At 43.4% G+C, this 24,681-nt stretch overlaps 1 long non-coding RNA gene across 1 annotated transcript; it reads right to left on the minus strand.

Annotated features, from left to right (window-relative positions):
• Nucleotides 1-12,835: 12,835 nt before the first annotated feature.
• Nucleotides 12,836-16,287, minus strand: LOC110304125 (uncharacterized). The gene is made up of 3 exons (XR_002379017.1): nt 16,162-16,287; nt 14,412-14,531; nt 12,836-13,196 (listed from the first exon to the last, which is right to left on the minus strand). It is a non-coding gene; the product is annotated as an uncharacterized LOC110304125 (long non-coding RNA).
• Nucleotides 16,288-24,681: the final 8,394 nt, after the last annotated feature.

Consider the following 24,681-nt stretch of genomic DNA (forward strand, 5'->3'; position numbering starts at 1 on the left):
AATGTGAACTAAATGGTCTGTAAGTATCTCTTCATTTTCAGTGTCTCCACATAGATACCCAACAACCTTCTGCAGCCCAGAGTGTTTCGGAATCCCTGCACTGAAATTCAAAGTGCAGGGTCTCTGCATGCCATCCAGGGTTACAAAGCAGGAGTGACAACTCAGACCTCATACTCTGGACCTGAGGCTGTAGGTCCTGCTGCTGTCTCCTCCTGAGTCCAGAGCACAAACTGAGCTGCCTGCAGTGAAAACCCAGAGATATCATCCAAGCTTGAATCAACAAGGCATTTCCCTCCTCCTCACCAAGAGCTCCTCTAGCAAATTTGGGGCTTTCCTAGAGGGGGCTGACTCTCCAACAGCATCCTTTCACGCCCTCTAGTGGTTAGAGGGGAGCCCAGCATCCTGGAGGAGCGAAGAGACTCCCCTGGGCCTATAAAGTGTGCCTGCTACCCTGCGCACAGTCCTCTGGGAAAGCAATTTGGCAATAAGTATCAAAAGCCATAAACACAATCCTACCCTTTAACCCAGTAATTCCACTCCTGGGACTCTATTCAGAGGTGATAATCCAAAACTAAGGGAAAGTCTGAGCGCACAGTGATACCCTTGGCCTCCTTGTTTACAGTATCCAACACTGGTAAATATCCTGAGTGACCCAAACCAAGAACACAGTAAAGCACAGGGCAGTCACATAGGTAGTGTGATGTCACTTAAAATGATGAGCAGTGTCACATGAAACAGAGAGGCCATGAATGCTGGTATCAGCATGACCGAGCTAATCTCCATCGTTTGATTATTGTGGATAAGCCTCAGTAAACACGCGAACCACAACATTCACCTTTCAAATGGAAACAAACGACCATGAAAGAAAACATGCCCCAGGCATGTATATTTTATTATGCGATAAGATACTATATAGTATTATCATCAAGTTTGAAATTGCATATTTACAGGAAAAAAAAATCCATCTGAAACCACAATAAGGAAAAGAACAGGACGCAAAATTATATATTCACTATGTTTGTCAAAAATGAAAAAGAAAAAATTCTAGGGATGAAGCTTTGAGCAAATGTACCAAAATGTTGGTGATTCTTTTTTTTTTTTTTTTCCATTTGCCAAAGTTTCCTGAGTAGGATGTGCTCAGAATGAAATGTGTATTAGAGCTGCTGAGATTGAAGCTGGCATGCCCTGGAGCCCTCGGTTCCCAGGTGAGGCAGCTCAGCCAGCCCCCTGGGCATCAGAGGAGGAGGCAGTCGCTCGGGTTATTTGATTGGACTCCTGAACTCCAATACATTTCTCTACCTGACAAGAGAGCTGTTGGTGCATTGGAAAGAGTTTAGTTGCAAGATATCCTTCCTGCATCACATTGACTGTGTGTGGTGTGTGTGTGTGTGTGTGTGTGTGTGTGTGTGTGTGTGTGTGTCTGTAATGGAGACAACACCAGAGGCTTAGAGTACAGACACATTGACCTTTCCTAAGTCCCACACCCAGTAGATCCCACACTCCTCCTGGGTGGGGAAGTGAGTGCTTAAAAGCCAAATTAGCATCACAGACCACTGGGGTGAGGCCACTTTTTTTTTTCTCATTGTATTCAAGTTTTCCAGAGAGAATCCTAAGTGTCAACTGAGGTCCAGCACTAAGGACTGAGTCTTTGTCTCTCCCTTAAGCATCACACAAGTCATCGGTGTCCCCACAGCCTCTGGGCTGGAGCACACCAGGATAGAGATGACAAGGGGAAGGAAGCAGCTCCCCTCTGTCTCCACACCTCACTGTGACACCCAGACCCACCCCAAGTCCCTCTTATAGATTAAGAGAGATTAGGGCCATGAAAACTCAAAAACTGCACTATTTCTTCTATTCCCATTTATTTAACTTCTAGGTTCATAGATCCTAGGAGAGGTATCTATATAATCTAACTGGGAGTGGAGGATGCTCAGATAACCCAGATGTTGTTGTGGGTAATTATCCATCTCAGTCTCCAGAGGACTCATTCATTACCCCAAGTAATTTCTGGAGTAGTTATTGTTGCTGTGAAACAAATCTCCCCAGACTCGGAGAAGAAGAAAGGGGAAAGAGAAAGGGAGAGGGAGAGAAGAGAGGGAAAGAAGGAAATGAGAGAGTGAGTAAAAGAGGGATGATGAAGAACAAGGGGAATGGGAAGGGGAAAACAAAGAAGGAAGAGAGGGAGGAAAGGAAAGAAGGAGGAGAAGAAAGGATAAAGGAAAGAGGGAGTGGGGAGAGGAGGAGAATGAATGAATACATAAACGGAAAGGAGGAGGGAAGGAAGGAGTGGAAGAGGCTGGAAGAGGGGAAGACAGAAAGTCATCATAAAATTAGACCTATACAAATTATGACTAATACTGATTGACAACCTGACAGGATCTAGAATCTCCTGGGAGACAGGCCTTTAGGCGTGCCTATTAGGGATTATGTACATTAGGTCGGCATCCCTACCTTAGAACCATGAACTAAAACAAACCCTTTCTCCCTTAAGATACTTTTGCCAGAGTATTTTACCATGAGAACAGGAAAAGACACTAAGATACATAGTCCATTTTTTTACACACATATATTGATAATTTTATGGAAACTATGGATTTTGGGGGTCTGAAACCTAAGGGTGCACAGAGAGCCACACTATTCTACAGGTCTAAGGCTAGGAACATCTGGGCAGAGCTGACCTGAGGTCTGAAATCCTGAACCATCATAAGATACCTGAGTGACATAGGATTCAGGCCAGGACCTCTGCAGCGGCCATCAGACCCCTCCACGCAGTCTCTCTCCGGGGTTGCTGTGGCTTCTCCTCATCGTGGTGACTCAGTCCCAAGAGAAAGCAGTTCAGAAGGAAGCCTTCAAAATCATACGTGGTCCCTGCATCTGCTGTGGCGACCACCCTCCCATGTCACGCTTTTTTTTGTCATAAGACATGGCTGCCTTGAGGCCACCACTCTCTCTGAGGACTGAGCCACTTCTTCTTCTTCTTTCCGTCTTTCTTCTACAACTCCATCCTCAAAGTATTCTACAGCCCACTCCAAGGAAATCAACCCAGAAGTCCAAGTAGCAGCGTGACTCCCAGATGGTCCTGAGCAGCGTCCACACACCAAGCTTCCTCATCCTCCCCACCATACTCTGCGCTTGCTGCCATCTAAGGGGTTTCGAGCCACGTTTTTCTTCTTCCTCTTTTCAGCCAAGAGGCCTTGATCCAAGGACTGACAGTCAATTCCAAAATGTCCATCACACAGCAGTTTGCATCAAAACCAAGCAAAATAAACCAAAGGTCTCTAAGTAGATAAAGATATATCTTGGTGGAGAGTCTCCTCTTTTATACTAGATATTCATTGGTTGATTGACGTTCAGGCCTGTACAAAGGTGGCAGAATAATAGGGCAAACTACCTTAGAGTTCCAAATTGGAAAGGAGTTGTTTGATGCATACAAGTAGGACCCTATTGTAAGAAAACCCAGTTGGCTACAATCCAGGCTTATAACAACAAACATTAAAAAAAAAAAATGCAGGGGTGACTTTCTTGCTTTCTATTAAACATGCCTCTTTTATTAATGGGACTTCCTTGAAGGATTTAAGTGTTGGCTTATAGATTGGCAGCAACTAAGAGACAGAAAAATATAAAGCGAAGGATTGGGCTCACTGCCAGTCAAAGATGAATCACAAACCAAGACAAACTTCTGAAGCTAAGCACCAGCATTATGGAAAAGGGATTTGCTCCATGCACACACTTTAAATGACAAGCCAGGAGTCCATTCACCGCATGAAAGTCAGGAATCCCTACGATGCAGACCCAAGACTGCATTCCAGGCTTGCCGAGGAGCTCGGACAAATGCACAGAGTCAACAAACAAGGACGGCATGCTTGCGGGATAAGAAGGAGACAGACTTGCCCGGAGAAGAGGGTGTGTGTTAGGAAACAGAAGCAAATTAAGCTGGCCAGGTAGGGTGGGGCCATTAGAGCAGGCTCTGAAAGCCAAGCCTGCTTTTTCCATGATCCAAAAGGAGTTTTAAGAAGATGAATTTGGCAGAGGCATTGGAGCACAGGATAGAGACAAGGGGACAGCAGCTAGAGAACTGCCACAGTTGTGACATCACAGGGTAAAGCAGAAAGCACTAACACTCCATGTGCACACAACCATTTATCAGGCCCAGACACTGCTCAAGCCTTCCCACCTTTCGAACAATGCTACTTCTATACTTGGTTTGACTCTTTTACAATAGGATTTTTTACTAATGGGATTTTTTTTTTAGAATTTCATATATGCATACAATGTATTTTAATAGTATTTGCTTTTCGCTTCTCAGACATATAACTTCATTTCCCACCTCATCCCAACATCATGTCTTCCTTCTTCTTTTCTTTCTTTCTTTTTTTAATAACTCACTGAGTACATATACTAATGAGTGTTGGTGGGGTCATACTTGGGCATGGTCAGCCTACCATGGTCACACACACACACACACACACTTAAAGAAAACCAACTCTCCTTCCCCCCAGAAGCTACCAATTGTCAACAGCTCTTCAACTAGGTGTGGAGACGCCTAAGCCCTTACCCACCCCATGCTAGGATTTTTTTTCGGGCTTCATCTTGTGCAAGTCTTATGCAGGTAACCATGAAGGCTGTGAGTTCATGAGTACAGTGGTCCTGTCAAATCCACTGTTTTGAGCTGGTCTTCCCCCAGCCTATGGTTCTTAGGCTCTCTCTGCCCCTCTTACACGATGGTCTCTAAGCCTTTCGTGGAGGGATTTGATTTCTATAGATCTGTCTTCTTGGATCTCAAGCGCCTCTTCAAATTTCTTTCCTTTTAAAAGTCTGTATTGTTAGAGTAGGAAGGAAGAGAGGTTAAATCTAAAGTCATTCAAAGCACACTTGAAGATTAATAGGACTAAGTCATTATCTAAACCAATGAGACTTTCGTATATAGAAGCAGAGTCATCATGCAGAGGCCATGTTATGAGGACATAATGAGTGATTTAGTCTTCAAGCATTTCCAGGTACTTCTCTGTCCCTCCAGACTCTGTAGTAAATCCCTTGGAATTGAAGTTATCATCTCCAACTTAGATAGAAAAAGAAGTCGTTAATTCATTTCATTAACAGTTCTTGGTGTTGATGCTTGCAAACAGGTAAGACTCCAAAGACATAAACTGCAGTAAGGTGCTTAGAAGGATTTCTTCTATCTTTTTTTTTCTCCCCCATCTCTGAGGCAATTCTTGGGAAAATTCTGATTTTTGCCCTTGTTATTTCATTGAGCCTTTTCTTACTTCATTTTAACCAATACTTCTCTCTTAACTTTTAAATCTTTCCAAAGATCTAACTTGTAGGTGCTGAAGACAAAAGAAAGAAAGAACAACCATCAAATGCATTTGATCCCTTTATGCAATTGTAAATAGACTAAAAAACAGATTTCCAAGGAGGCTGAAAAAATGGCTCCACAGTGAGGAGTGTCTACTGTTCTTGCAGAGGACCTGGGTTCGATTCCTAGCACACACACTGGGGGCTCCCAAGCATCTGTAATTCCAGTTTGAGAGGATTTAACTGCCTTCCTGTCTACCAGGCAGACATGTGATACACATAAAAACATGCAAGCAAAACAATCGCATACACAAAATAAACGTAAGGTGGTACATGCCTTTAATCCCAGCACTTGGGAGGCAGAGGCAGGAAGATCTCAGTGACTCCAAAGCCAGCCTGGTCTACATAGTTATCTCCTGGTCAGCCAGGACTATAAAGAGAAGCCCTATCTCAGGAAAAAAATCAAAATAAATAGATTAATTATTAATAAAAATGATTATAACGATAAAAATAAAGAAAATTTCCAAAGGAAAATTACAAAGAAAGAAAAACATGAAGGTTTTGAGCTAAGCCAGTAGCTCGGTTTGGCTGCCATAAAGATTCTCTGGAAAGTGGCAGCTTTGTTCTATCCAACAGTCCTGAGTGGCAGGCAGAAGTTAGCAAGAAAGGTCCTCCTTCCCCCTCCCCCCTCCCACACCCACACCCACACCCTTGATTCTCAAGTAACCTTGAGCGATAGAGCAGCCTCCAGGTCTGGCTGCTTTAATGAAAGGTAGTATTTATTTAAAGATCTATGGTGGTTTAGATGAGGATAGCCCCCACAGGCTCATATATCTGAATGAGAATGGTCCTCACAGGTCCCCAGCCGCTGGAACTGTTTGGAAAGGATTAAGAGGTGTGGCCTTGTGGTAAGAGGCATGCCAGTGGGGGGAGGGCCTTGAAGTTTCAAAAGCCAGCACCTTTCTCAGTTAGTTCTCTACCTCTTGGTTGTGTCTCAAGATGTGTGGTCTCTTAGCTGTTCCTCTATCACCATGCCAGTCTGTTGCCATGCTCCCTGCCATGGTGGTCATGGATTCTAACCCTCTGAAACTGTTAAGTCACTAATAAACATTTTCTTTTGTAAGTTGCTTTAGTCCTGGTATCTTCTCATAACAAGAGTAAAGTAGCCAACTGGAGGTCTAATCCACCGTACATTACTCACTAAGCATCTATTGGCTTTCCTGCCTCTCCCAGATGCCCTTGCAGTTGCATTCAAACCATGTTACTACTCCTGACCAAAGAAGCATGGGAGAAAGTGATACTCAAGTCAGGCCCATTTCCAAGCCTGGTGTTCCCTGGCCCCGTGGGGTCCTCGGCTTCCTCTTCATAAGTTTCAGGGGCCACAAAAGTTATACAATAATGTGTTATATCCTCAAGATGAGGAACAACTAGACCCAGAGTCATCCCCTGAAGAAAGGTGCTAGAGAGAGAGAGAGAGAGAGAGAGAGTCACTGGACTCCAACAAGGGTGCTTCGAAATGAAAAAGGCACGTGGGTGGGAGGAGTCAGCACCTGCATCCCAGGGCTTCAGTTGTTACAACTTTGCTAGGGTTCCAATCACTGCAGTGAAAAACCATGCCCAAAAAGCAAGTTGTGGAGGAAGGGGTTTATTCAGCTCACACTTCCACATTGCTGTTCATCACCAAAGGAAATCAGGACAGGCACTCAAGCAGCACAGGCAGGAGATGATGCAGAGGCCATAGAGAGATGTTCCTTACTGGCTTGCTTCCCGTGGCTCGCTCAGCCTGCTTTCTTATAAAATCCAGGACCACCTGCCCAGCGATGGCACCACCCACAATTTGCTGGACCCTTCCCTATCAATCACTAATTAAGACAATGGCTTACAGCTGGACCTTAGGAAGGTACTTTCTCAATGGAGGTCCCCTCCTCTCTCCTTTCAGATAACTCTAGTTTGTGTCTTAAGTTGACATAAGACCAGCCCAGCCCAACTGGGATGTTTCTATACTAACATTCTCACCTGGAATAATTGTGCTGTAGATGGTAATGGTTAACGGCTACAGCAACAGGGTGGAGCATAGCATAGAGTCCAAGACTTTCATGGTGATATCAGCCTGGGTAAGAGCAATGGCAGGATTAGAGGTGGCTCAGAGTCATTTGCATGCATATAAAGTTATCGAGCTTCACGCTCTGGGGTTTTAACAAACACTCACTCTTGAAACACAAATGAACCAAACTACAGATTATTTTCCTTTCTTTCTTTCTTTCTTTCTTTCTTTTCTTTCTTTCTTTTTTTTTTTTTTGATGTTCAGATATTTCTATTTTTTAACTATTGATAATTTCAACACATATTCAGCCAACTCTTTCTTACAATGTAGCTCCCCACAGTATGGAGAAACCATAATGTATATTTCTCTATTAGTGGGCACATAAAGTCTTTGAAGCTGTGATTAACATGTTTGAAACGCCATGCAAGGAGTGGATACCTGCAAGGGGACTTCTGGGGTCAAAGGATATGCGTATGTGTAGATTAAATAAACATGACTAAACTGCTGGCCAAGAGTCATACTAACTTACATGTGTCTCAGCAGCGTGTAAGCTCTCTCATTTCTTCACTTTTTCTCTGATAAGGGGTGTGGATAATTTGCAGGCCGAAACATTTTATGTTAGTAGCCATATGGCATTTATTTGATCTGAGTCACCTCCTGTGCTTGTTTGATTATAGAGGAAGGTGACCCATCACTGCTTAAGGTTCTCAGACATAAACTCAGAGACCTAGTTCCTTAGGACCAACTTCATCTAGTGCTGCCGGGGGTGGGGGTGGGGTGTGAGTTCCTTTCATGAATAGTGACCTCTGCATCTTTGAGCATCATAAAGCCCAGGCTAGACCATTCAGAAGTGTTAATACAGAATCACAGTGGTACCCAGAGAACCATAAGAAGATAAAGGAGATGCTCACTGGGAGAAGATGGGGGTTACATCTAAAACACTTGAGAATCAGGGTAAAAGTGATTGAATACAATGTTTTTTAAAGCCAAAATCAACACAAAAACAAACAAATGAAGAAAGGTACAATTGATCTTATGGACTTTTCCCTTTGTTCCACCCAGGCTTCTGTAGAATTCAGCATGGCCCAGAGCATCAATTGTCCTACAAAGCTCTGGAAACTTTTAGACATACCTGCACCTTACAGTTGCTGCCAAGGCTTCTGGAGAGACTTCTCTGTGGCTAAGAAAGAGCACTGGCTGCTCTTCTAGAAGGCCCAGGTTTGCTTCCCAGCACCCACAAACATCTGTGACTCCAGGACCAAAGGGATCTGATGCCCTCATCTGACCTGCACAGGTGCCAGGCATGCATGTGGTACACATACATACATGCAGGCAAAACAGCCATTTGCATAAAAAAGGAATAAAACAAATTCCTGCCAGGGTTTGTTTTTATAGAGACACATAGACCCTCTCAGAGACTAATATTTCTTATATCTGAGTTGTCCGTGTAGAGGAAATAGAGAAGATGTTAAATAGCAGGTTTCAACAAATATGTGTCATACCTCCACCAGCCTCACAGCCATGCCAGTTGGGTAAGAGGCATCAAGGCGGCCCTGTTGTTTGCCAGTTTGAGTCTCTCATATTGAGCCTTTTTGGTCTCTTACTTTTATCATAGTGACCAAGTATAGTCACTGTGTGTGTGTGTGTGTATGTGTGTAAGTGTGTGTGTGTGTGTGTGTGTGTGTGTGTGTGTGTGTGTGTGTAAATGAGTGTGTGTGTATTGTGTAAGTATGTGTGGGTGTGTAAGTATGTGCATAAGTGAGTGTGTGTGAGTGGAGTGTGTATGCATGTGTATCTATGTGAGTGTGTGTGAATGAGTGAGTGAGTGAGTGAGTGAGTGAGTGAGTGGGGTGGGGTGGGGGATGGGGGTGTGCATGTAGAGACCAGAGGCTGACATCAAGTGCCTTCATCAGCCTTTTTTCTGCCTTATTTTTTGAAACTAGGTCTCTTACTGAACCCACCAATTCCGCTGGATTGGCTGCCTAGCCCGGGGACCCTGCCCTCTCAGTGTCTCCACAGAGCGCTGGGATTACAAGTACGTTCGGCTCCCTTGCAGATCCTGATGCTAGAAACTCGGGTTCTCATGCTTGCCTAGCAAGCCCTTCACCAGCCCCACAAGCGGTCACTTCGTTGACTCAAGACTGTTAAGAGGAACAGACAATCATTTACTGGGTACCTGTCTTGTATTGTAAGGAGGCCACTCTCAAGGTTTACCTCGGTTAGACTGGTGTGATTTGAATGAGAAAACTAAACCTCAGAGAGATTTACCCCAGTCACAGCCCATGCCAGTGACTGAGTGGGGCTTTGGATGACTATATTGGCTAATGTTGACTTATCTTTGGGCAGTGTCAGTAGGAAAAGAGAAAACCATCTCTCATTTCTTGCCCCCTGCCACCAAGCCCCAAGGACAGATGCTCCCTCTAATTTCCAACCTGTCTGTGCATCTAAGTTAAAAGCACTGAGTTTTAAGTGGATGGAGATGCATCTACATGGCTCACCATTAGAGCCCTGGCCTAACCTGCTGCCTGCCTCGTGTACTGATTGATTTTTCTCAACTTAACACAAACTTAGACTTATCTGGGAAAGGGGAATCTAAATTGAGAAGATGCCTCAGACAGACGGACCTGTAGACAATCTTGTGGGGATGCTTTCTTGATTGATGGTTTGTGTGGGCGGGCACAGATCCTTGAGTTAGTAGCACTCCTGAGCACAGCGCAGAAGGAAGTAGGCTTTGCAAACCTTGGAGAGCAAGCCAGTAAACAGCATTCCTCCAAGTCCTCTGCATTAGTTCCTGCCTTCAGTTTCCCAATTTGGGTTCCTGTCCAGACTCCTAGGATGTTAGACTATAAGCTGTGAGATGAAGAAAAAGAAAAGGAAACAACAACCAAAACAAGCCTTTCCCCCTCAAGTTGCTTTTGTTTGGTCACGGTGTTTAATCATTTATCACAGAGGTAGAAACCTTAAGCGTGCACAAGGCCCAAGGTCAAACTGAAGCATGGCAGAAGTCTTACTCCTGGCTCAGCCCAGGCCTACTGCCTTCAGTGAACCATTTGTTTCTCTTGCTGGAATTCGGGGTACCCATGCTTCTTCCTGCCCACTGCTTCTCACTCTCCTCATCTCTCCACCAAATGGTACGCTCTCTAATGCCCTAGCAAGGCAGGTACCAAAGCAACACAGCTCCATTTTCTGCACGCCAGCCGGTCTGCAGCCAAGTCCCTCATGCCTTTAGGCAATCCAAGCTGGTATACACAGAAGGCCCCATGCATCTTATTATGCAAAATACAGCAGCTTCTCAGAAGGGCTCTCAGCTCCTACACTGAGAGAGAATTTTGGAGACCTTAGACCATTGGTTCTCAGCCTTCCTAATGCTGCTGCCCCTTAATACAGCCCCTCCTATTGTGGTGACCCCCCAATCACAAGATTATTTTTGTTGCTACTTCATAACTATAATGTTGCTACTGTTATGACTTGTAATGTAAATATCTATTTTAAGACGGTCTTAGGTGACCCTTGTGAAAGGGTCTTTCGTCCCTTCCAACCAAGGGTTTGAGAACACACAAGTTGAGAACTGTTGCCTTCGAAGCTCAGCAGCTGTGCCTCTTTCTGCTTGGTTCAGTGTGAATGCCACCTGGCTAGGCAGTCCAGATCTTGGAGATGTGACTCCTGAAGAGAAGGAATTGGAAGACTAGAGGAAGCCCTTTCTCAGAATATTCCTCCATCCGAAAATTTCATCTCCAGAATATGCCCAGCCAACCTTGTCCTCTACCCAAAGCAACTACCCCAAGGAACAGCATATGTCACCTCTGGGAGGCTCACACCAGGCTGTGTGAATTCACAAATTGCCTTCTTAATCCCCACTTGGCAGGCAGGGCATGCATCAGGGAGAGGTAGGAATCAATAACCTCGTTTTTGTCCCCATCCCTTCCTTCCTGTCCCCCTCACTACCCAGGAACAGGAAGCGAATGTTCATACAAATGTCATTTGTCCCACCTGCCAGAAGATTTAACTTTGATATGCCTTCTAGTGGATTTTTATAAACAAAAAGCATATACCTGTGAAGACATGCCCGTGCCAAACAATGATCAATTATCTCCAATTATGTCCACAGCCCCTGATGTCAACACAACGCCATTCAAGGAAGCCTGTCACCAACCTCAGCTGCTGAATAACAGAAAAATTAAAGAGCATCACTTTTGGATCCTGAATGATGGCCTTGGTGCCTGGGGCCAGTCATCACTCTAGCAGGAATATCATCTAGGTCCTAGATGTTGTGGCCTAAACCGAAATGAGACCCCCACAACGCTTCACTCCCAGGCCTCTCTGTCTAGAAAATCTATACCCTACAGTATCTGTTCTATAGTTTGGAGAATAGTCTGTGGTATCCCTATTTTCAGTTTAGAATGAATGAGCTTATTAAATGCATAGCAAGCCAAAGTCAAAGAATAAATAACAAGAGATAGATAGATAGATAGATAGATAGATAGATAGATAGATAGATAGGTAGATAAATGAAACATCATTAAATTGGGTACTCAGAACATCTAGCAGACATTGGTGAGGGCGGTCCTACTAAGGCAGCCAGCTGGAGTTTCCAACAGTGGGAGTCCCAGGCAGAACTGTGTTCTCTGTAACTAAGGCTTCTAAATGAAAGATCAGATAGCAACAGAAACCAAAGAGGGAAACTGAGGTAATCCACTGGAGTTCCTGGGTAAACTTCCTCTCTATGGATAAAAAGCTTCTCGTGGCTGGACTTGCAGTTTCCAGTTCTACTGCAGGCACTTCTGTGCCGTGGGAAGACTAGAAACCTCTGTTGGAAATGGCTTACCTTCTAACACTTCTCCAGGACAGCGTTTTCATTCCTGGACTCTTTGGCCGTTCTCATTCGTCATGGTCACAAAGTGAAGGAACCAACCCATCCCCAGTTAAGGGGTCTTGGAGGACATTTGATTTCAATGTTCTTATGTCTGAAGTTGGTGTGTTGTGCAGCCCAGCTTCCCGAGAGATCTTCTCAACCATCTCAAACAGTGCATGGCCATTTCCCAGGGTGATGTACACTACAGTAGCTCCAGGCCCTGTCACCCAGAACTGGCTTCTGGGTGTTTAATGGCTCCCTGTGCTGTCTCTCTGTGGTTTCTCAACCTCTACACTACGGGCATTCTGAGCTGTGTAACTCTGTGGCAAGGGGCCACTTGGATGCAGTATAACATCACCAAACTCAATTCACCAGTTCTTTGTGATGGTCTTATTGTTATTATTTCATTTCATTGTGGATGCTTTCTTGTTTGCATGATTACATTGTGTGTGTGTGTGTGTGTGTGTGTGTGTGTGTGTGTGTTCGATCAGTAGTGGGAGCAGAGAGCGGACCCCAGAGAGCCCTGAGAGTGCACACACACACACACATATGACTATGTCTGTTTTTTTTATTGGGAGGTGAGGATTCGAACTTGGAATCTTCATGATTACACAACAAACATGCTTACCCATTTAGCCATATTCTCAGCCCAGAACTCCTTCATTTTTGACCACCAATAATGTCTCTAGACATGGGCAAATGTCCCCTAGGGCAAAGGAGACAATGTCACCCTCAGATGGGACCGACCCGTAGCCCTTCTCTGTGGAAGTCACTGAGGATGTGAGGCAGGGCCTGCAGAGCAGAAAGTCCTTGCATTTGTGTGACTGCTGAGTCACCAGCCCTGTCTTTGGACTAGGAGGCTCTTAGGCATCGGCATTCAGTGACAGGGCACCCTGTCCGGGTGGGATTGATTTCACAAGCTGCTGATTTCCTCCCTGGAAGGATGGGGCACAGACTGTGTGTGGGGCATGGAGCCAAGGGTGTACAAGAGCAGAAAGAAGACAGCTGCAAATGGAGAAAAGAAAAGCAAGGGAGGATTACTGAGTTCCATGCAACATCACAGCATGGCCCAGCTCACACTTCTGTCATAACGTCAGAGTTCCTAGGCACAGCAAAAGCCTGGGACCTCTCTCTTTGACAGGTGCGCACTTACATGTTGCTACCCCTGAGGGGACCAATCAGGCTTGGGAAGGTGAGTGGTTTGCCAAGCTACCATGGCTAAGGACCCATGTGCCTCACCATCTTCAGAAATGGGTCACTGGGACATTGAACAATCCTCTGGACAACGGGTTCCAGGGGTATAAGTTCAGGAAAGAACTTGAGCTAAATAAAAAGTTTGCTTCTTAGCTGACTTCCAGGCTCTGGGTGGTTTAGCTCAATAGTCCTGATTAAAGTCACTTAGTAACTGTTTTGTGGTCATTTTCTCCACCATAGAACCCGTTGAGTCAGATGGCATGGGTACTCTTGCTTTCCAAATCTTCCATGGGACCTGATAGACCAGCCTAGTCAGAGGGGTGATTTTTCCTGAGGCCAACTTCCTTGGCTTGAAAATTGCTGTTTTCTTCATGTGTCTTCATGTTATCTCTCCAGTGTAGTGTCTCTTAATTGCTTCTTTTCCATTACATTCATTTATTTAGTGTGTGTGTATGAGAGAGGGGTGGGGAGTGAGAGGGAGAGGGAGAGGGAGAAGGGAAGGGGGAGGGGGAGGGAGAGGGAGAGGGAGAGGGAGAGGGGGGAGGGAGAGGGGGGAGGGAGAGGGAGAGGGAGAGGGGGGAGGGAGAGGGAGACTCTGCACACACATGGAGGTCAGAGAACACCCTGCAGAAATCTGTTCTCTCCTTCCATTGTGTGGATCCCAGGGGTTGAACTCAATTTGTCAGGATTGGCAGCAAGCCCCTTTTATCTGATGAACCACCTCTTTGGCCCAAACCAATCTCTTTTTATAAAGACATTAATCATATCAAATTGGGGACCACCATTAGACTTCATTCTGCCTCGCTTGGTACTTCAAAGCACCCTGTCTCCAAATGGTCACATTCTAAGGTCTTGGGGGTGAGGACTTCAGCTCGTAAACCTGCAGTGAGGGATACAGGAAATCTAGCACTAAAGCAGAGGTTCAGGGAGACAGGGAGGGGTTTGTTCCTAGAATATGGTAGGGTTCCGTGCCTGTTTTTGAATTGGTGAATGAATGAATGAATGAATGAATCTCTTGGGACTTACTTCTCTTTCTATCCTATGGCTTTGTGTGGTTGTTCGTGAGCATCATTCACCCTCTGGAAGAAGCTCTTCTGTAGGGTTTTTTCTGTTGAATCTTAGCCTCTAGGGTTAAGCCTTGGTCAACTGGAATAGGACAGATTGTCTTCATAAGAGAAGGAGAAAACAAAACCCCTCTCTAGCTACCAGCGCCACGTCCTCTAAGCCACCCAACCCATCTCTCTAAGCCTCAGCAGCCTGTGTATGACCAACATGACCACAACAGTCTCCGAGGGTTCCTTGGCTCCTGGCTAAGACCATGGTAGGAAAGTCTTTTGTGAACTCTAAAGAGCTCCCACGAATGGTGAGTGTCACTCTTTGGGCTATTTTGCAACACACTACTTCCAGTTACTATGGCTTCACAATAAATCACCCTTACAATTTACTGTCTTCACTTGATCCTAGCCAAAAAGCTGGGGAGCAATAAAACATAGCTGTCTTTTAAAACATCCACAGAGGGCTAAGTGTGCATCTCAGTGTTTAATATGGACAAGCCTGGGGCTCCCTTGGTACTCACACAGACACACAGACACACACACACATGCACACATCATGCTATTTATTTTGCTCACAAATGTGCAATGAGTCAAGACTCAGGGGAGAGACCTGTTTCTGCTCCACTCTGGTTTCCTGGGGAAGCTCTAACGTGAGGGTCCGGGTATGCCGGAAGTCTGCTTAGGAGTCTACCATATATGGCCTCTCCTTCCTAACATGACTCTAAGATGGATCACAACAAAAAGAGAGGGCTATGGACAACCATGTTGTCTTTTGGAACCTGTTTACAGCATGGCCTCTGTTATGTTTTATTGATGAAGCCATTGCAAGGGATAGGAGGATAGCTAGACTCTGATATTTTAAAGTCCAGAAAAGTATGTGGACCTAAAAAGAAGGCTGTGGCCTTTGTGAAAAGGACTACTTGCACCAAGACTCAGTACTTTTGTTTTGTGGATAAAGGTGTCTGTTCTTATTGTCTGCATACTGCAAGGTTCCCTCTACAAGGCTCCCTTGCCCAGTCTCAGGCTGTAGGCACTTTAACTCTTTCTTCGATCAAAAACCTACATCTCCGTCTCAGTCTGTTGTGGTCCTGCCTTTTGCAAGAAATGAGCTGGTTTTCTAACACCACTTTAAGCCAGGCAGTCATGTGCATGCTTTTAATCCCAGCACTTGGGAAGCAGAGGCTGGTAGATCTCTGTGAGTTTGAGGGCAGCCTGGTCTACAGAGCCAGTCCCAGAACAGCCAGGACTACACACACACACACACACACACGTACACGTACACATGTACATGCACACACACACACACAAAGTCTGTCTCAAACAAACAAAACAAAACGAACAACAACAAAACCCACTGGTTTAGATGGGGACTCGTCTTAGATTGCAGAAGGTAAATTCTCCTTTATCTTTCTGGTATCTAAAAGTCATACACGGGGAAATCAGAATTAGCAGAGTCCAGTTCGGGTGGGAAATTGGAGTCATCCAGGTTTTTTGTCCATGGGACTCACCAGAGGTGAGGTCCTTATTCCCTTCCTCCTCTTCTCCCCCCTGCCCTGCCTCGCCCTGCCCCACCCTGCCCCACCCCACCCTGCCCTGCCTGCTCCCCTGCTGTATCCCTCCAGTTTACCAGCCTTCAGGACTGAACTACTCATTCACAGACCCAGCATCCTGATCCCATATTTTTCACCCTGAATTGTTCCCCCAAAGATTGATAGAAGGACCTGAGCAATTTTTACAGAGTCTCCAGAGGCCACCTCATTGTCAGTCTCAATAGAAAACTCCAACGAGCATTGATCTTCTTCCATGCCGGCTTCTGCACACCCATTCCGATTCATCCGTGTTTGTTCTCAGACTCTTAAGCCTGTATCATCCTTAATTATATCCTGTGGCAATGATGACATGTCAGCCTCTTTATTTTTTATTATGGTGTTGCTGGTCAAGGGGGTTCCAGCTTACATCACAAAGCTCAACAGAAAGCTGTTGACAGAATCTGCTTACTGATCTATGATGTCATCACATGTGCGCACGCGCACACACACACATATATGCAGAGAGAGAGAGAAAGATGGAGAGAGAGACACATACCCATGCCTATGCAAACAGGGAAGCACCCACCCATACACCCATACACCTCATCCATGTACACACACACTAACACATTGGCCCACATGTATATACACTAACACATACATACACAGTGATAAACCTAGGAGAAACCTAAATTTCTTTTTCCTGAGAGATGACTAGCTCTGAATTCTGGGCTTCCTAGGACTCTGTCGTCGTCTCTTCACACTCATCATTCCACATAAGGACAGGCCAAGCTGCATCTGGTTCCTCCAATGGCTCATGACCTCCTTTATCACAGCCTGGCTCTCGCTACTTGAATACCTAGAGCATCTTTCCTTTCCCTCTTCAACCTCCAGCTCCTGATTTGAAAGGCAGCTTCCAGGGAAGCCCCCCTCGACACCCAGACAGCATGAACTGGCTCTGCCCCCATGCTTTCTCCATGGTCCGTGCTTCTCTCTCCTAACTCTCAACTTGAGGGGCTATAGCTATCTGGTCAGTGGCTGGCTGTCCTCTCTCCAACCTCAGCCTCTTTAGTCTCAGCAACAGTGGGACCATGTGTACATCTGACTGTTCCTCCTGGTGTTGAAGGCACACAACATCAAGCTTAGCAGAGACGCTGGTGGGAAGTGGGGGTCTGCTTCCTGAACAGGGTCATGGAGCTGGGGATGGGGCTTTGATCGTTTCTTCCCTCTGAGGGTTGGAATCTGATCCTCACGGAGAGATATTCAGAAGGTCAAGACTTAATCTAATAACGTGCAGAGGTGGAGCCTCTGGGAAGTGACTAGGATTAGCTAAAACCATCAAGACCTGTGATTAAATACTAGAGGCCTTCTAAGGAAAGAGAGAGGAGGGGGAGAGGGAGAGGGAGAGGAGAGAGAGGGGGAGAGAGAAAGGGTGAAAGAGAGAGAGGAATATGAGTGTATATAGATATATGTACTCTCTGGCTTTTATCATGTAATACCCTTCACAGCCTTGAGACACTGCCAACAAGAGATCTGTCACTAGATCTGGTGACTCAGCCTTGCATCTCCAGAGCCACAAGTCAAGGCAAACCTCCTTCCTTTTTAACATACATGGTCTGTAGTAGTTTGCAACAGTCTTAGTCACAGAAAATAGGCTAAGATAATGTCTTACTCTGTGCTACTATAACAAAATGCCTGAGGCTGGGTAATTTATAAAGAAGTTCCTCACAGTTCTGGAAACTGAGAAGCCCTAGACCAGGGTACTGGCCCTTTTGGTATCTAGTAAGGGTCTGATTGCCATTTTCTTGATATCCCTTTGAAGGCCATGTCCTACATAGGAAAGGAACACTGTTCCTTACTTGATGGTAGAATGTACAAGCAAGAAAAGGATAAGAGAAGAAGGGAACTAAACCCATCCCTTCATGAAGAACTCACTTCTATAATGATATTAGTCAATTTATTGATAAGGGATATTCCTTCACATTCTAGTCACTGCCACATTGGCAATAAAGTTTCCAATGCATGCTTTTGGGGACATATACTTGCATAGCAATGGCTTTTTCCTCCCACTTGAATACCACCAATACATTTAAACAATGTCCAAAACTGTAGCAGATGCCACCTTACTGAAGCAATGGACATTGGAGAAAAGAAATAACAACTATGAAGAGTTTGGACAGCCAGCAAGGAAAGGGAGTAGAACAGGAAGTGAATGTGCACAAGGTACCTGCTTCTCGGCAGAGGCACATGGTGCTGGGGTCCTGGCCAGTATACGCAGGCATGATACAAGGCATACAATAAACAAGGTACATTATAGAGAGTCAGCTTTACTTCTTAATATTGCTTTTCAATTACTTTTAGATGGAAAGAGATATCTATTGGGTCTTAAATGAAATGCCTGATTGATTTTTGGTTTCATTTGGTTTGATTTTGAGGTGAGGGTCTCACCCTACAGCTCAAGCTGGCCCAGAACTGTCTGTTGACTTTTAGGAATGTTAGCCTTGAAAGAAATTCTTGGAGCTTATGGTATGATACTGGCTCTTCTCCTTCCCCATCTCTTCCCAGGGAACCCACCCTTCAATCAGGAGCCTTCATATTCTTTGGTTTAAAAGCCTGAAAAACCCATAAACAAGGCCTGGGATTCTCTCAAGGTGGTGACAAGATCACAATTCTAGGATCAGACATGCCAAGACAAGGCAAGAAAAGCTGCAGTGCCCTTCTCAGCCAGCATCACAGTCCCTTTACCATATTCTAGTAATCACCTACACCCTGCCTGAGGTCTCTTGGGTGCCAGCTATTTGCAAAAGACAGGATTAGGGGATAAGGAGATGACTCAATCAGGAAAGTGGTCACCATACAAGCCTGAGAACCTGAATACAGTCCCCGGAAACCATATCAAAAAGCAAACACCAAAACCTGGACATAGTGTTACACTGTCTCTTAGTTAGGGTTTTACTGCTGTGAACAGACACCCATGACCAAGGTAACTCTTACAAAGGACATTTTATAATGGTGCAGGCTTACAGGTTCATCAAGGCAGACATGGGGCTGAAAGAGCTGAGAGTTTCACCTCTTGTTTTGAAGGCAACTAGAAAAAGACTGGCTTCTAGGCAGCTAGGGTGAGGATTTTAAAGCCTACACCCACACCTACTCCAACAAGGCCACACCTCCTAATAGTGCTACTCCTTGGGACAAGCATATACAACCCAACACAGCTCATAACCCCAACACTGGGAGGTAGACACAAGAACATCCCTAGGGCTCACTGAACAGTCACCTACCCAAGGCCATTGAGAGACCCTGAATCAAAATCCAAGGTGGCTCCCTCTCCAGTTTGCCATTTGAGGTAAGGGGTACACCCATGCTAGCCCCAACTCCCAGAGCACACCCGTATTTCAGCCCCAACTCCAGGCCATCATTGGAGGTTTGAGGGTACACATAGACTTTAGCCCTGTTTCCCTATGGTTTCCAGTGCACTCAGGGAATCTGTACAGAACCCAGCCCCACATCCAGTCTCTATCCAGCACTCCTTTCCCTCTCCTATTTATATAACACCCGAGACCCACATAGCAAGTCTATGGGTCCCTCACTATTCATGTTTGATTTTGCTCCCCCCTCCATATAATAAATTATCATCTTTACTTTTCCTCTCCCAAAGAACACAAGCTGCCCTAGTTTACAATCTCTGGCACTCGACCTCTGAGACACAAGACTATTCTACATTACTTGAATTTATATCTTTACTCCTTTGTTTTTAGTACACCTTTAAGCAAATTCTCACATATCACCCTTACACACTCCTTCTCTTTGACTCTACTAGTGTTCTTTCTATGTCTGCCCCCTTCTCTATTTCCTCTCTAATAACCAAAAACCAATCACTAATTCCACAGTAATTTCTTTCATTTTTTTCTACATATTTCTCCACTTATATCCATGATAACTAATATTCTATTCTGCATAGTAGCATTATCTACCCAAACAATTGGTACTTAAGGAATGACTGTTTTGTAGTCCACTGACATTCTATTTCACAATGGAGTTATTGCTGGATGGTTACTGTAGTTATAGACAATACTGATCTTGCAATGGAGTTCTACAGATAGAACCTGGTACCAAACAACAATCTGAAAGAGAAATATATCATTTCAGCTCTACTACATCCTAGTATCTCCTGAATACTGCAAAGGCCTCCACTAAAACAGAAAGGTCATCTAAATTAAAGCACACACACACACATACACATACACATACCCACACACACACACATACATATACCCACATATGTGCATGTACACACACACACACACACACACACACACACACACACACCTGACCCAAAGAAAAAACTACAGGTGGAAAGGTACTAGGTTCCAAGAGAAGTAGGAACAGGAAAAACCAAAAGAATTAGTCTCCTCCAAAAAATTACCAGTCTCCTAGAAATGATTCCCCAAGAAAAATGATTGTGGCTATTCCTGGTTGTCAACTTGACTACATCTGAAATGAACTACAATCCAGAAATGGAAGCAATACCTGTGATCCAGATCTTGAGGCTGGAAGATACAGGCTTCTGACCCAGATCTTGATATGAGATCTTGAGGCATATTTGTCATGAAAAGCTTAGGCCCAGACAAGGTAGTATAGGCCTTTAATCCCAAAAGACTGAGTCTGCGTTCAAGGTCAGCCTGAGACAAAACAAGTTCCAGATGGTGGTATACACCTTTAATCTGGGCCATACCTTCTGCTAGAGATCTATATAAGGACAATGGGAGAAGGAAGACTTCTTCACCTACTTGCACTTGCTTGCCAGTACATACATCTGTTGGAACCTACTTCTTAAGTATTCTGGCTTATAAAGAAGACCAGTTGAAACAACTAACCTTGTGGGACCAAGCAACTACTAGATTCTTTTACTTCCCATTCACAGCTGCCCATTGTTGGGTTAGTTGGACTGCAGATTGTAAGTCATTAAAATATATCCCCTTTCCATTAGTTCTGTGACTCTAAGGATCCTAACTAATACAATGACATAGACAAAATTCCAGATGCACAATTCAAAAATCATTGTAATAAAAATAATAATAAAATAGGTCAAGTAAAAAGTTGAGTGAAAACCTCACCCATTGGATACATTATACAGAGGAAACAGCTTCAAGACTTGAAAGCAAAGTAGAGGAAGTATATTGGAAAGTCAAGGTCAATGAAATTTTTAGAGGCATGTGAATGGAATATGCAAAATCTCTGAAATACCATGAAAAGAAAAAATTTACAAATTATGAGCACAGAATAAGAACTTCATGCCAAAGGGAGAGAAAACTGTTTCAATAAAATAATAAAAAAAGAAATTCCCAAAGCTAGGAAATGCAAGGGGTCATTCACAGACACACAAACAAGACCAGAAAAGAAATTCCCTACATCATACTATAGTTCAAATATTTTAAAAATAAAGAATATAGAAACTGTATTGAAAGCTGCAAAAGAGAAGGGGCAAGATACACAAAAAAGGCAGACCTACCAGAATGCTGACTTTTCAATGGGTACCTTAAAAATATAAAAGGATTTAGAAAGATGTATTTTAAATTCTGAAAGACCACAACTACCAAGTCTGCCTAATATACCCAGCACAATTATCATAATTGAAAAAGAAAGAAAATTTTCATAATAAAAATATGCTGACCGAATTTATGGCCACCACACCAGCCCTACAGTGGATACTGGGAGGAATGTTTTAGACTGAAGGAAAGATAGGTAAAGCCCAAGAGGCTACAGAAATAAAGCAAACAAAGCTAAGACAGAGATTAAACAAATAAAGACTAAGAAAACACCAAAAAATAAAAAAATAAAAACAAGAATCAATGCATACCACTCGATAATAACACTGAATATTAATGTTCTCACTTCCCCCTATCAAAACACACAGGCTAGCAGATTGGATTAGAAAACGGAGCTGCTTCGTGTTGATGCCTCCAGCTAGCACAGGACATACACCATCAAAGGTAGACACTACCTTCATGTCAAAAGTAGGAAAGGGTCTTCCAACGAACAAAATAAAAAAAAAATCAAAAGCAGACACTTTTATATCTGAACACTAGACTTCAAGGCAAATCTAGTCAGAAGGGACATAGAGACTCATCTAATACTAGTTAAGAAAACAAACCAGCAAGTGGAAATTACAATTCTAAATAAATATGCACCAAACACAGACTTACCCCATTTCATAAACCTAATATGAATAAGATATAAAGTCACAGATTAATCTCAGCTCAGCAGTAATTAGTGACTCAGATATTCCACTCTCACCATTAGACAGAGCAGCTAGACAAAAATACATACATACATACATACATACATACATACATACATACATACATGGACCTCTGAGACATCTATAGAATATCCCACCCACGCAGGACAGGATGCACTTTGTCCCCTCAGCAGCCCATGGAACTTTCTTCAAATTAAAGGACATATTAAAACACAATGGACATCTCAACAAATATAGAGTAAGTGAAATAACATAAACAAGATTGGCAGATCCTTAATCAAGTAAACTAAAATAAAAAAAAAAGACCCAGATTACTAAAATTAGAGATGAAAACAGAGACATTACAAGAAATACCAACAAAATCCAGAAAGTCATGAGGACATACCTTTAATGTATATTCTCCACTAAAATAGAAACTCTGTAAGAAATGATTGATTTCTAGATAGGTATGACTTACTAAAGTTAAACTAAAATGAAATAATCTAAGTAGATCTACAGCACACATTGAAATTGAGGCAGTAATTTAAAATCTTTGACTAAAAAGAGCTCAGCTCCAGATAAAGTGAGCACAGAATTCTATCAGACTAACACCAATAACCACTCAAATGATTCAATAATTAAAAAGGAAGAAATGCTTCCTAACTCTTTTTACAAATTCACATTTATTCTGATTTCAAAACCAGACAAAGACAATCAAAAGCAGAACATTTTAAACCAACCTCCCTGATGAACACAGACACACAATTTCTCAATAAAATTCTTGCAAACTAAATTTAAGAACACATCAGAAAGATCACTCACCATGATCAAGTTAGCTTCATTTCAGACATTTGGGGATGCTTCAAAATATATAAATCAATAAATGCAATTCATCAAATAAATGTTCACAAGGAAGGACAGTGTATGATCATCTCAGTAGATGCAGAAAAGACCTTTGAAAATATCTAGCACTCCTTCATAATAAACACTTTGAAGAGACTAAGTGGAGAGAACTTATCTCACCTTAATAAAGGGTATATATGATACACTTATAGCCAACATCATGCTAAGTGGAGAAAACCCCAAGCCATTTCCACTAAGATCAGGAAAGAGACAAAGGCTTGTCTACTCTCCCTACTCCAACTTAACATACTGCTCAGTCTTAACTAGAGCAATAAGACAAGAGAAGGAAATAAAATACATATGAATAGGAAAGGAAAAAAAAAAGTCATGATACCGCTATTTATAGATGACATGACTCCATGCATGGAACACCCTAAAGACTACCAGGAAACTCCTAGAAATGAAAAATAGTTTTAGCAAAGTGTCAAGTCACAAAATTGAAATATAAAATCAGTAACCTTCCAGGGTAACAACACCCATACTGAGAAAGGAATCGTGGAAAACATCTGGCCATAAGAGACTAAAACAATTACACCTTAGAACAAAGCTGAAGACCTCCACAATGACAACTTTAAAGAACAGAACTAAAGAACACACTACAAGATGGAAAAGCCTTCCACCTCCCACACTCTTAGAGTGGTAGGATTAATACTGTAAAATGAATATTGTGAAATGTTATAAAAATTAATATTGTGAAAATACCCACCAAAGCAATCTACAAATGCAATAGAGTCTGGATCAAAATGTCGAGTCAATTCTTCACAGAAATAGAAAAAAAAAAACCTTCAACTTCATATGGAAGCACAAAAGATTTTGAACAGCTAAAGCAATCTTGTACAATAAGAACCCTTCCTCGTTAGTATAATGGTGAGTGTCCCTGCTTGTCACTCAGGAGACCGAGAATCGATTCCCTGACTGGGAGAAGTGGTCTTTTGCCAGGCAGTGGTGGCACACACCTTTAATCCCAGCACTTGGGAAGCAGAGGCAGGCAGATTTCTGAGTTCGAGACCAGTCTGGTCTACAGAGTGAGTTCCAAGATAGCCAGGGCTACACAGAGAAACCCTGTCTCAAAAAACCAATAGATAGATGATAGATAGATAGATAGATAGATAGATAGATAGATAGATAGATAGATAGATACCCCAATGAAGGCATCACCATGCCAGACTTGAAGTTAAGCTACAGCCATAGTAATAAACATCATCGCACTATTACAAAATGGGACACAAAGGTCAAGACTATAAGAGAAGACCAAAGAGAAGTTCATGTGACAGACACTGGATTTTTTTACAAAGAAGCTAAAAATACACACTGGAAGAAAGCTAGCGTCTTCAATTGATGGTGCTCGGAAAACTGAGTAGCCATAGGTAGTAGAAAGAAGCTTGATCCCCATGCTCTTCCTTTACAAAAATCAATTCCAAATGGATCAAAGACATTTAAGTTAGAGCTGAACCTCTGAAAGTAGGGGAGGATAAAGTAAAAACTGCATTTCAAGGTATAGGTATAGATCAGGGCTTTCTGAATAAGACTCCAGTTCCTCAGAAAATCAGACAACTGACAAGTGAGAC

This window comes from Mus caroli, unplaced genomic scaffold (genome assembly GCF_978045245.1).
Source record: "Mus caroli unplaced genomic scaffold, Mus_caroli_1 scaffold_13, whole genome shotgun sequence".
Lineage (NCBI taxonomy): Eukaryota > Metazoa > Chordata > Mammalia > Rodentia > Muridae > Mus > Mus caroli.